At 41.9% G+C, this 11,938-nt stretch overlaps 1 long non-coding RNA gene and 1 pseudogene across 1 annotated transcript; one reads left to right on the plus strand and one right to left on the minus strand.

Annotated features, from left to right (window-relative positions):
* Window positions 1-4,640, plus strand: part of LOC122884551 — a 67,462-nt pseudogene extending 62,822 nt beyond the window's left edge.
* Window positions 4,641-11,018: 6,378 nt separating this feature from the next.
* On the minus strand, window positions 11,019-11,925 carry LOC122884909. Its single transcript, XR_006380000.1, has 3 exons — window positions 11,786-11,925; window positions 11,491-11,545; window positions 11,019-11,367 (listed from the first exon to the last, which is right to left on the minus strand). It is a non-coding gene; the product is annotated as an uncharacterized LOC122884909 (long non-coding RNA).
* Window positions 11,926-11,938: the final 13 nt, after the last annotated feature.

The following is an 11,938-nucleotide window of genomic DNA, read 5'->3' on the forward strand; positions in this document are numbered from 1 at the left end:
CTGGGGTCCTTGAGGGGATACCAGGGGGGTTTTCAGCAAAATGAAAACTCACTCTTTTTTCACTCATTAAAATAAAAAAATAGCTAAATTACGTTTTTGAACACCGGGTTGACTGCCCCCATCTTCACCTACATTATAGGCACTTAAAGGGTCTAATTAAGTGCCAAATTCTTTTCTTAATAAACTGGCATCCGCAGTTTGTGCTGTTATAAAAGAGTAAAGCAGCAAATTTCCATTATCATTTACTGTAATCAGTGAACATTTCCCTCGTAAATACTGTATAGAAGGAAAGAAATCAATGAATTTCCCTTTCCATCTCTCACCCATGTTTTTCAGTGGGCTACAGCCGGAACACCAGCAGTGTGTCCCCCCGGGGCTACATCTCCAGCAGCACCCCGCAGCAGTCGAGCTACAACACCGTCAGCAACAGCATGAATGGCTACGGCAATGCCGGTATGAACCTGGGAGTGCCAAGCTCCCCTGGGTTCCTCAACGGATCCTCTGCCAACTCCCCATATGGAAGTGAGTAACTTGCCACTATCGCACGCTGTAGTAGCACTAAGCTGCTGCTGATTTAATTCCAGCTCCCACATTCGTTTTCACTTCTATGAATCACTTCTGACAGGGTTATAACATTATTGATGGTGATAATATATTACTATTCATTCACAGGGGCTTGTTTAGTTTTAGTACTTAGGAGAACACACATGTAGCTCAGAGTAGAAGAAATATTCATTTTTATGTGTATTTCACCATATGCCACCTGTATTTGTTCAACCGGACAAGATGTTGATGGTAGGAGCACGTGAGTACTGATCGTGTATCCCCCCTGGCAGTAATACTATCCCAGCCTTACCTTAACTGCCCTCTCCCTCTCCAGCACTACTCACAGCACGTTCTCACTCCCCCTTCCTTTTCCCTCCCTATCGTCTCTGCAGTTAAACAAAAGAGCGCCTTCGCCCCTGTGGTCCGACCCCAGGCCTCCCCACCCCCTCCTGCACCAGCGCCAACGGCAACGGACTGCAAGGTGAGCCCCCCTCACCCCCTCATCCCTTCCCTACGGACTACTGGTCAGATACCGCTGCTCAGGCCTCTGTCCGGTTTGGTGAGGGATTAATCATTACAAATATATGCATTTTGACAGGCCAATTTACACCTTTCAGTTCACACTCAAACACTCACATGTCTTTACACACACATGCAAGCACTGTATGACTGCAAGCGCCGCCTCACGTCTGTGCAAACATACACGCAAACATACATCCTCGTTGCCCTTTCGTACAAATGATCCCCTCTGATGTCGCAGGAAAAGACCCTCCCAGAATTGTTTTAGTAATTATGTTTATTAGGTTTTGTGCATGTGTCATGACCAACATGATTGCTTTGAAAACAAGCTTAGCCGTAGTGTGTGCCCCAAGATTAATAACATTGGGCTTAATGAAGTGGGAAATTAAAGTTCATCTTGCTACACGTTCATACTTATTAATACATGTTGTGCAGAAATTAATGAGCAATGCCTTGCCATCATCTGCGCTGGCAAACTTAAAAGCATTTCAACCATGACTCTACAAATATACTCAGAGCAATATAATAATATATCATCCCAGCACTTCACTAGTCGCCTAATTGTTAAAACGTGTGAAAATACTGAATATATAAACTCTCAGGGTGAGGTACAGTTGCTAATGATATCCTAAGCAGATGGTCTTGGTAAGATAACGGAAGCTACCTTTGATCTTGCCTAATCTCTCCTAGATAATGACGCAGAGGCACGACTTGGGGAATGTGATAATGTAGAACTAATGCGCTGTACAGTGTTGGAGAGTCGAGGATAAAGAGATGAGGGGAGGAAAGGAAGCGATAGAAGGAATCTGAGGGGAGTCTGAGAAGTGTCTAATACTGTAGCATTGTGGCATTGTGGGAAATGACCGTGTTGTTGCTCTGCCGTCACCACGGCCACGTCTCCTGGGAGTCTGGGCCACTGTTTGCCATTACCCCAACGCCAGGAGAAATATCACACATTGCAAGACTGGCATGCTGGGGGCTGAAATGTCAGAGCAGGAGGGAGGTTTTCAAACTCTCCCCGTTAGGAGGACGTGCAGCAGCAGGCTGGCGGACACGGCAAACACTCACAGGCACATACGCAAACAGGCACATTAAGGCATACATTCACGCACTTGTGCAGTGTCAGATGGCTGGACTCACACACATACACACACACACACACACACACACACACACACACACACACACACACACACACACACACACACACACGTATGCACCAGCACATAGGCACATGCATGCACACACACACAAAATTACAATATTTTAATAAATGTTCATATTTATATCCATACCTGTTTTATCCCAATAAACTAATCCTTTTCTTCCTGTCTGTGTTTTTTCCAGCCATGTCCGGCCTGGTTGTCCCTCCAATGTAAATGCACTTTCATCATCTCAAGCACCAGTCTACACACTACCACTTCACAGGACACCCCCTCAGCACACAGCAAAATGCTGGTGTAATGTATAGTCAACCGCGTGTTCTGTTTTTAAAGATGAAGAAGAAAAAAAAAAGAAAGAAATGATTTTTTTTTCTTTTAAATGACTTTCGTAAACCTGCAGAACAAAAGGATTTCATGAGGAACAATATTTTTTTTTTCTGTGGGATTTTTTTTGTTTCTTTATTTTCCCCCACATTTTATCACCCTTGAAGAGGACACAGGATGATGAAGGGTTTATTTTGTATACCTGTCGGGTTGTGCTTCGGCCTTGGATATGTCCAATCAACCACACATTCAATACTGGAAGGGACTCTGTGGACTCACCATCTGGTTGTAAAGTAAAAACAGTGATGTACAGTACATTTGCCAATGAACTTCAGAAATTGTTTTTCTGTTTCAACTCTCTTTTAATAGATTCACAACAGTTGTGTGTCTTTATAATGTGACTTTTTGTATTTTTGTGTGAGAAAAATACACAGGGGCCAAGACAGTTTGAATTGCAACTGGAAAATATATGAGATATATAATGTAGAAAATTGATCATAAAAGTACAACAAATACACGTAAAGGGGGTGGGGCTGGGTGGGTAAGGTTGTATCATGTTTCATTCCTGCATTTTAACTTAAATTTTGTAATTTATTGTAGCTAGTACTCATCTTCAAAAGTAAAAAAAAAATCCTCTTTGATTCAACAAGCACACTGATGTGTACAAAACACTGCTCTGTTGATGAATATGATATACTTCCATGTCTAGAGCTTCCTTTTAAGCAAGTGTGTTTTGCCATGTTTTTCAACTTTTTTGCTAGCACTGTATATTAATGCATTCCTAGGCTACTGTGAAGTCTGTTTCTTGTTGATGAGGAGCAGTCTCCCCCTTCTAGCTCCAACTCCCTTATGTGTTTTATATGTGGTTAAAAATTGTAGACTATTGTGATATTGCCAAACTTGTGCTAAATATTTATACATCTGTCTTTTTCATGTTCTTTTAGATCAACAAAAAAACATTTAAAAAACAAAATTAAAATCCATTGAGAATGTAGGAGTATAGTAGTTCATTGTCATATTTCTGTTCAAATACACACTTGCGCTCACTGAGGGAAATTTTGTAACATATCAACTATAAATAATGTATTTATCTCTGAAATTTTGTATATTGCTTTTCATTATGTATGTATTAATCGTCATGCCCTTAATATAGTGATGCAGCACAGATAATTCAGCCAAGAACTGTTGCCTTCATTTGTTTTCTTTTTGTATTTGATGAAATGCAATGTGCATATATTTCATGTGTATCCTCAAAATTTGTGTTACTCCGTCAAGACTCTCTGTCCATTTTTTAAAGGGGAAGTCAAACTTCATTGTTTATTTTTATATTGATTTTAAATTATCTATACAGACCATTTTGGAGAAAACTTTGTTGGTTGTATTGTCAAATAAATTGTTTGTGACCCATATGATAGTTGTTAAGATCCAATAGAGACTAATGTGCATGAGGGACAACCTTGGAGATAAAAAAAAACACTCCATTTGTGGTTGTATTTTTTTTCTGTTTTGTAGAATGTATAGAAGTCATTTTTACTCACCACTTATGACTCTGCCACATAGCTTACATGTGTTTACAGGGAAGAAAATTTAAAAATGTCAACATTTGGAATGGAAACAGAAATGAATAAGTGATGTTTTATTAAAATTTTCAGTAAAAACACAATAGCTCCTCAACTGTGGACTTCTTCAGTTTTAAGTACAGTTTGGCTGGCAGACAAACTGACAATCAGGACAAAAGAAAAAGACAGTAGAAACTTCTGAGGACAAACCTGTGATTCGTCTGTAAGTTGTAGTGTTTAGACTTTGCCATAGAGATAATTGTTTGAAACCTGTGGAAAAGTGTAACATCCATAAAAGATGAAAACTGCTCTTTAGTCATATTCTTTCAGCAAAGCACTCTGACATTGTGACATATTCCTACTGGTCTTTGTATCAGCACATCCTGCATCTGTGGTGCTTCAAAGGTTCATTGTAGTCATTCATAAACAGTGCAAGCTTTTTATTCAAAGCACCCCAAATGGGGCTCATTCAAATCCCTCATTTCATTGCATTAAGCCACCTAGTTAATAAAGAATCAATACATTGAAAGAGCAAGGTTATCCTTTGTCTATAAGGGCTGGTATCGTTTTGAACCTCTTATAGTTTGAGTGCTGAAGGGGGGGGGGGCACTGTGAAATCTATACTCATCAAGTGGGTCAAACAGAAGGATAGAAGTGTTTGAGGGAAGAATAGTGGTTCTCCTTAAAAACAACTGAGCATCTTATCTGGCATCCTGAGTGGTCGCAGAGAGCAGGTCACAAAATGTCAATTTCTCATCAAGGCAACATTGTCCGAGGCCACCTCTTCCTTTAATGCACAATTAAACGACAGCAACCTGAGCGGCGATCAGCATATCGCAGCTTATTATGTCAACCGACATGCACGGATCTCGCGGCACGGGAGATAGTCCAGGAGCTGCTGATAGCGCAAAGGACAGATACACTCAAAAGAGCGATTTAATTTTCAGCTGCGATCGCCTTGTGCTTCAAATCATTCCCTCGATAATCCAATGTGTCTGATAACAATAGCCACACACCTGCTTCCTGACACTGCATTATCTGTTTCAGATACACATACACAGGTTTGGATCTATCTTGTTGTCTCTGTTATTCAATGACAAAATGTTGCACAAACTGTATATTTATTTAGTCTTAACTGCCAAATAAATGAAACCAATTGTTTCTCATCGCAGAAACAATAACCTACTGAAGGAAAAAGACACAATTCTGAGGGTAAAAGTACAATGAAAAAACAACAAGTTTGCTCAGTTGTTGCCAGTTTTAAAAACTCAGAAGCCTGGCAGGCAGGCTGGAGGTACAGTATATTGTCTCAGCAGGTTTCTCTGTACCCAATGACCAGCTCCTAGCTCTGCCACACCACTCAATCATCGTGAGAGCCTCTTTATTGGAGAACTCTAATGGCCACCCTCCACCATGATCTTAATGTGTGCATTAAATATTTATAAATCCTGGGTCAATAATGCCCCATAACCAGAGCCTGACAGACCCCCACCGTACCATGTGGCTGCCTCCCTCTCAAACACAGGCAAAGGTCAAGGGGTCACGCAATCAAAAGAGAGCGAGGCTCGCCACATCCATATGTTGCCACTCTTATCAAGACTTTCCTCAGTACTGGTTATCTGTCAAAGGAAAGATATATTGAAAGCAATATCGATCTTAACTAGCCTTGTGTTGCCGAGGGCCACGCTTCAAACATCTGCTCGTGCATTGTTATATTTAAAAAAAACTTCCTCTCAATAATATAAGCCTGAGCGGTAATATTGAACATCTCTGTCTGATGCAGGCTGCCTGAGCATGACAAATAGCTGCGTTATTAACAAGCATCAGCTGAGATTTTTAAGTTGATATTCGTGCTGATTATTTCTTAATTAGAGCTGGGTTAATTGTGCAGCCTGGCATCTACGTGGGTGACTCAGTGGCTTTTTTACGTGAGCATATCCAGGCTGTGCTCCTGTGCTGTTCAGGTGAAAGATTGTGCTCCGGTGATAGCAAACACAAAAGAGCGGCCGGACAATGAGCCAGTCAATGGAGAGCTCCAGTTGAAAGAGCCACAATGGCCGTGCATGCTGGGAATTGGGCTGGATGATATAAAGGAATGAAACCTTCATTGAGGCCATGGAGGACAAGCATTCAGAAAAGAGGTTTTGTTTGCTCTTTATCAATCTGCCTTTTCCCATGAGAAAAAACAATTCAAACTGACCTTAAAAAGAGAATATTACCTTACGTATCCACTCCCTATGTAACTCTTATTGACGGGCTTATACATTTACTTTTAATGGATGTTAATGTGATAATACCTTTGTTCCAATATGTGTACTGTATTAAGACAGGCCATAAAACTAAAAGGTGGACGATAGTTTATCTTCTCTGCTCGATGGGCAGTGCTGAGAAGTACTTTTTAAGGATTTGCTCTTGGACAGACAGGATTTGTGTAACTGCTGAGTGATGTGTTTTTGTGAAGGAAAAAAAGGGGCTGCAACTCTCGCGAAGTTTATACATGAGTGGGATACTGCTGCTGTGACTCATAAAAGCTGCACAACTAGAGATCATAACTTTGAGATGACAATGAATCAAAATAGGGAGTCTGACCTTTTTTGAACAATTCCACATTTGAATCGAAACAGGGAATCTGACCCTTTTTTTTTTTTAAACAGTCCCACATTAGCACAGTCTGTGAATCGGTACATCAGATAAGACACTGCTCCCCTGCTACTATACACTGGGAGTCAGCTTTGCGAGGAAAACTCTCGATCCTCGCAAAGATTTCCACTTCACTCACTGCAGTCAAGGAGAGATGAGCAAAGTATCCCAGTGCTTCAAAATCCATTAAACTTGTATTTGGGTGTCATTTGATACTTCATCAATGTTTCAGTGCATTTCAAACCCACAAATGCAGGATTTACCCCTGGTGAAATACAGTATTCACTATATTTTCCTTCTATGAACTTCACTTAGTCCAAAAATTACACTGTAAAGATTGCCTGGTCAGGGAGTGTTAGGCTACGGTGATAAAATAATATCACTTGAACTGTATTTTCTGCCACAGACTCCACCACATAGAGCTCCTTTCATAGCACCCTTCTGTAGTGCTTTGTCCAGTAGTTCTGGATATGATATCATCTATTAATAATGTATTGGCAATGGATTACATAAAAAGGGACCAGAAATAACATCCAATATTCATGCCCCCTGAGCTTGACTGTGTCCAATCCGTTTGGCCCATAAAACCTTAGCCCCATTTCCATATCCGCTGTGGGTCACGACAGGTCTGCCTCACAAAGGCTCACAGAACAGCTCAACTCAGGAAAAGGGCAGTAAAAATCGGGTGGATTTCTGAACCCTTATGAAACAGCCCGCCTTTGGAAAAAAAAGTGAAAAAGCCCTTTTCCGATTTCAGCGCCTGTGAAAAACCTGGTACTGTATTTCCCTCTTTAATTGTGCCACTTGAGAAATTGACGTGCCTCTGAAACATGGCATGAATCTCACAGTTATTGCAGTCCCCTTGGCAGGGAATGTTGATACAACATCTGCATGCTATAGAAAGTAATGGAAGTAGCAGAGGTGGCAGCTGCAACTCTACAGGAAGTGTGCCATTTTCAGGCAGTGCTGCTGTGAGAACCACTAACTGCCAGCCTGGTCTTGCAGGCAGCTCTGATTGCCAGGACACTATGACAAACACGCAGGGGCTGGGAGTGTTGCATCCTGGGGGATGACAGCTTCTGTTTGATTGTCAATAAGGCTCATTAGCAGAAAAAATGGAGAATGCGAAAAGAGATTAAATGGCTTGAGACAGGGTCCCCCTCATGTTTCATTACAGGGGATTTATCAGAGCCTTTATTTCATCAATTCCACAAAAAGAGAACATCACTTATTGTCTCTCCCCAAAAAGTAAAGAGCAAAATTTATATTTATAAAAATCTATACATTTCAGATATTATAATGAACTAGCTATTCCATCAAAACAGACCCAACAAGTGGTAATCAAGCCCTTTAAACATCATCCACACCTTACATAAACCTCTTTCCTCCTGCTCCAAGCGACTCTCATCTTAAGAACAGTGGCGGATGTTTCCCTCCATTTTAGGGAGGAACGGCCAACAAAGCAGCGTGTAAGGGCCTTTCCCTGAAGAGTCCTTGTCACGCCGCGCCAAACCTCTGTGATTATCGTTGTTTTTGCAGAGAGTGTCCATGCCTGCCAATACCGCTGTTCCATAAATGAATTTGGCCCCTTGTCAACGAATTACCTAACACGCAGAACTGTGTATGTGTCACATCCAATTCCAACTCACCGGCTTTGGTGGTGTGTGTCAGCTGGAGGACTTAATCATCAATCGTCAATCATAATAAGCGAAGCACATTGATAGGGCTCCCTTTTTTTCCTCGTTCTCCTACACAGTTAAATAAAGTGTAAAGGGAGAAGTTAAAACTGACCTTGTTAAATTGGGACAACAATTTATATTCCTAATTTAGTGTATGGATTAATTAGTCGTGTGTGTGTGTATCAGTTTCCATGTGGCGGAGCTTAGGAGCTATATCTGCTTTCATAAGGAAACTCTGGAATGATATCTGTCAGTCTAATCTTGATGTTTTTGCTCTGAACGGGCTTTGCATGTTTTTAGCTGCACACTTTTAATTAATGCTTAATTGGACAATTTATAGAGAGGACAAGTTAGTCTCTAATCAATAACCCCTATCTCACATCATACAAAATTAATCACTATGACTTGTTATCAGGCCTTAATGCAATCCTACACACACACACACACACACACACAGCTACCTGGCAAAGCATGGATTTTGCACAAGGCTGAGGAATCTGGCTCATATTTTCCCTCTCCCCTGATCCAATCCACTCCTCTCCCCCGTCATATAGATCGGAGTCCGAGGGGGCCAGAGGCGCTGACAGAGCCCAGATGCTCCCAGTCTGTCTGGGGGACTGGGGAGACTGGTGCCATGGGGTCCTGGAGCCTCTGAAGTGCCGCCCCTCCGTCAACATGACCAAGGCTAGACCTGCACTTTCTCCAGGCTGAGACACTCTCCTTACCACTCTGACAACCGCGCTGTATAGTCACAGATTGATACATGCAGGGATACACGCTCACAGGCACCCGCTCTCACGTTATATATGGCTGTTCATCAGCCGTTCCTAATTAGAGACTCCCAGACCAACACTCGAGTTCATAAGGTTACAATGACACACTGATACAAGGTTACTAACATGAACACACTCGCATGCTGATACCTCTCAGGGTTTCTTTTACTTTCTCATTTAATCCTGCTCTATCTCATCACCACTGTCCTTAACATGCTCATGTGGAGAGGGGATCTCTTTGTTCTAAAGAAACAGAACAAAAAATAAAGGCACCATATGAATCCTCCATCGTCCCGCTTTCCCTCTCAAAACACAAAGATCATTACAAGAGCATCAAAGTATGCCATGTTTGAAATGATATTTCTCTTTGTAGTTGTGGCGTAGCGTGGAGTGTGTTGGTATTAGATGCTGCTGTGGCAGCTGTCGTGGCTGGCTGCGTGGTGCCTCGGTGTCAGGGCCTCCGAGGCCAGGCTGTCCCGGCAGACAGACAAGAGGGGGAGGAAACCTGATAGTGCAGCCAAGCCTCAGTCTAATGTCTGTCTATCCAGCTATCTATCCCTGTGTCTATCTGTCTGCCTGACTGTTGGACACAACCTATCTGCATGCAGGATACTCCTCTAGCTTCCCAGCAGCAGTGCACCCCTTGCAGCTGAGTTGATATGTTCCAAAAAGTTTCACTCTTTTTTTTGAAGCGTACAAACTTCTTAAGAAGAATAAAAGCAGCTATTTATGAATCACTGATGTGGCTGCAGGATTAACTTCTGCAGGGTCCCCACTAAGCTTGCGACTCGTAGGGAGGGGTGCAGGTTGTGATAACATTAGAATTATGAGCCAACATGTATGAAGAGCAAGAGATGGAAGCACAGAGTGTGTTTGTATTTGGTGTGGGGGCAGAAAATTGTTCTATAATGAGGAAGGGTGCCAGGATATGAGATGGGAAGTGGGGAGTTGGAGACAGGATATAAGTTATGAGAAGGAAACTAATGTTAGGAAATGCAGAGGTTGTTGTTGTTGTTGTGGCTGTATAAGCTAAAATGTATCTTACTACTATCGGCCATGATTAATACAGCCCGGCCAGGTCAAAACCCTGCACTAACGCTGCGAATGCCACCAACCATATCCTCGCTCTTTCTGGGGCTCAAATGAGTGTGTGTCGTATGGGAGAGAGAGAGTGTGTGTGAGGGGGTTAATAAATGTTGAATCAAACGCCGCACGAGACACTCACACTCCTTAAGGGTTGCCCATTAGCGGTGTGTGGGTGCATGGGGAGTTTATCAGTGTCTGGGTGATTTATGAAGTCAGACTCAATATCATCCACTTCACCCACACACATATGGACATACACATGTGCACACACCAACACGCATGGCCACATGCTCACACACATACACACACACACACACATGCATGCGCACAAGCATGCAGCACAGGCACTCATGCAGTCTCTCTCTGAAATGGAGGCAGATATTAGGCCAAAATTAAAGGTTTCACAGAGATTAACAGTGCGGATGATGAGATCGTCTCAACCTCTTTTAATCTAATTCCTTTTTATCTCGGAGCCAGCATGATACGGAAATGGTACACATGATGAAAATACAACCACAAAATAATATATATATATATATATATATATATATATATATATAATTATATATAATAATAACACTGCTGCTAATACAGAAAAATACTAAAATGCCATGAAAATGTAAAAAATGGGGAAAAAAAAGGTGTGAATGATTTTAAAGAGATTCCTTGGGTACCTAAGCAATTACACGGCCAATTACTGGCAGCATGTCTGAAGCTTTGATGCTGGACTTGTTTTTTAACATCAACCACAGAACTCTACAGACTTCAGTATCTCTGGTTGCTAAATTCATAGCATTCCTTAGAATTTACTTAGCCACAAGCAAAAAAGGAGGGTGCTTACAGTGCACTTCAGAGTGCGCCTGGCTTAAATGGGACCCCTTGTGGCTGTGTCACAGCTCCCTTCGTTAGGGGGCTGACTGTAGCCTGTAGTCACCACAGGCATCATTAGCCCTCTGTGAAACCACAGACTGAGTCTCATTCTTCATCTGCCTGTCTGCTGCCTCAACATCTACGCTGCGATGGTGCTCCAACGGCAGAGTAAGTGAGTCCAGCAGCACGGCAAGACAGCCACATGGATCTGATCGGATAAGGAATTCAAAAATGCAGCAAAGTTCAAATGTATTCAGTGAGTGGGCCACTTGAATTGGTTCTGTAAAGGTTAGAGCCGAGGTTATTTTTGGAGGGTGGATTATTAGGCTACCTGGGCTGAGCAGGAGGAATAACTATGGGCAAGGAATGGTCACTCTGGGGCTGCACTAGACAGTTAGGAGAATCAAGAATTAAGACTAAACTGTCAATGTTACAACAGATCATTGTGAGGAAATGTGGAAAATAAAAGTACAGGACATATTCAATTAAAGCAAATGATTTTTCTAAACACACACCACCACTGCTGCCCTCTCCATATGGTCTTTTTAAAGAAATAATAATTCATCCCAAAGGGAATAAACAAGGTTGTGATGAAAAATAAAATAACATATAAACATTTAACTTACAGATTAAATGTGCAGGATGAATTCAAGGTTGAAACGTTGATTTCTGTTTCCCGTTCTGTACTGCCCTCTAATGGAAAACACTACTCAGAAATAAAAAAAGGAGCTCTGACATACAGAGAGCTGCAGCGAGGAGAGAAGACATACAGCATAATT

This window comes from Siniperca chuatsi, linkage group LG11, assembly GCF_020085105.1.
Source record: "Siniperca chuatsi isolate FFG_IHB_CAS linkage group LG11, ASM2008510v1, whole genome shotgun sequence".
Lineage (NCBI taxonomy): Eukaryota > Metazoa > Chordata > Actinopteri > Centrarchiformes > Sinipercidae > Siniperca > Siniperca chuatsi.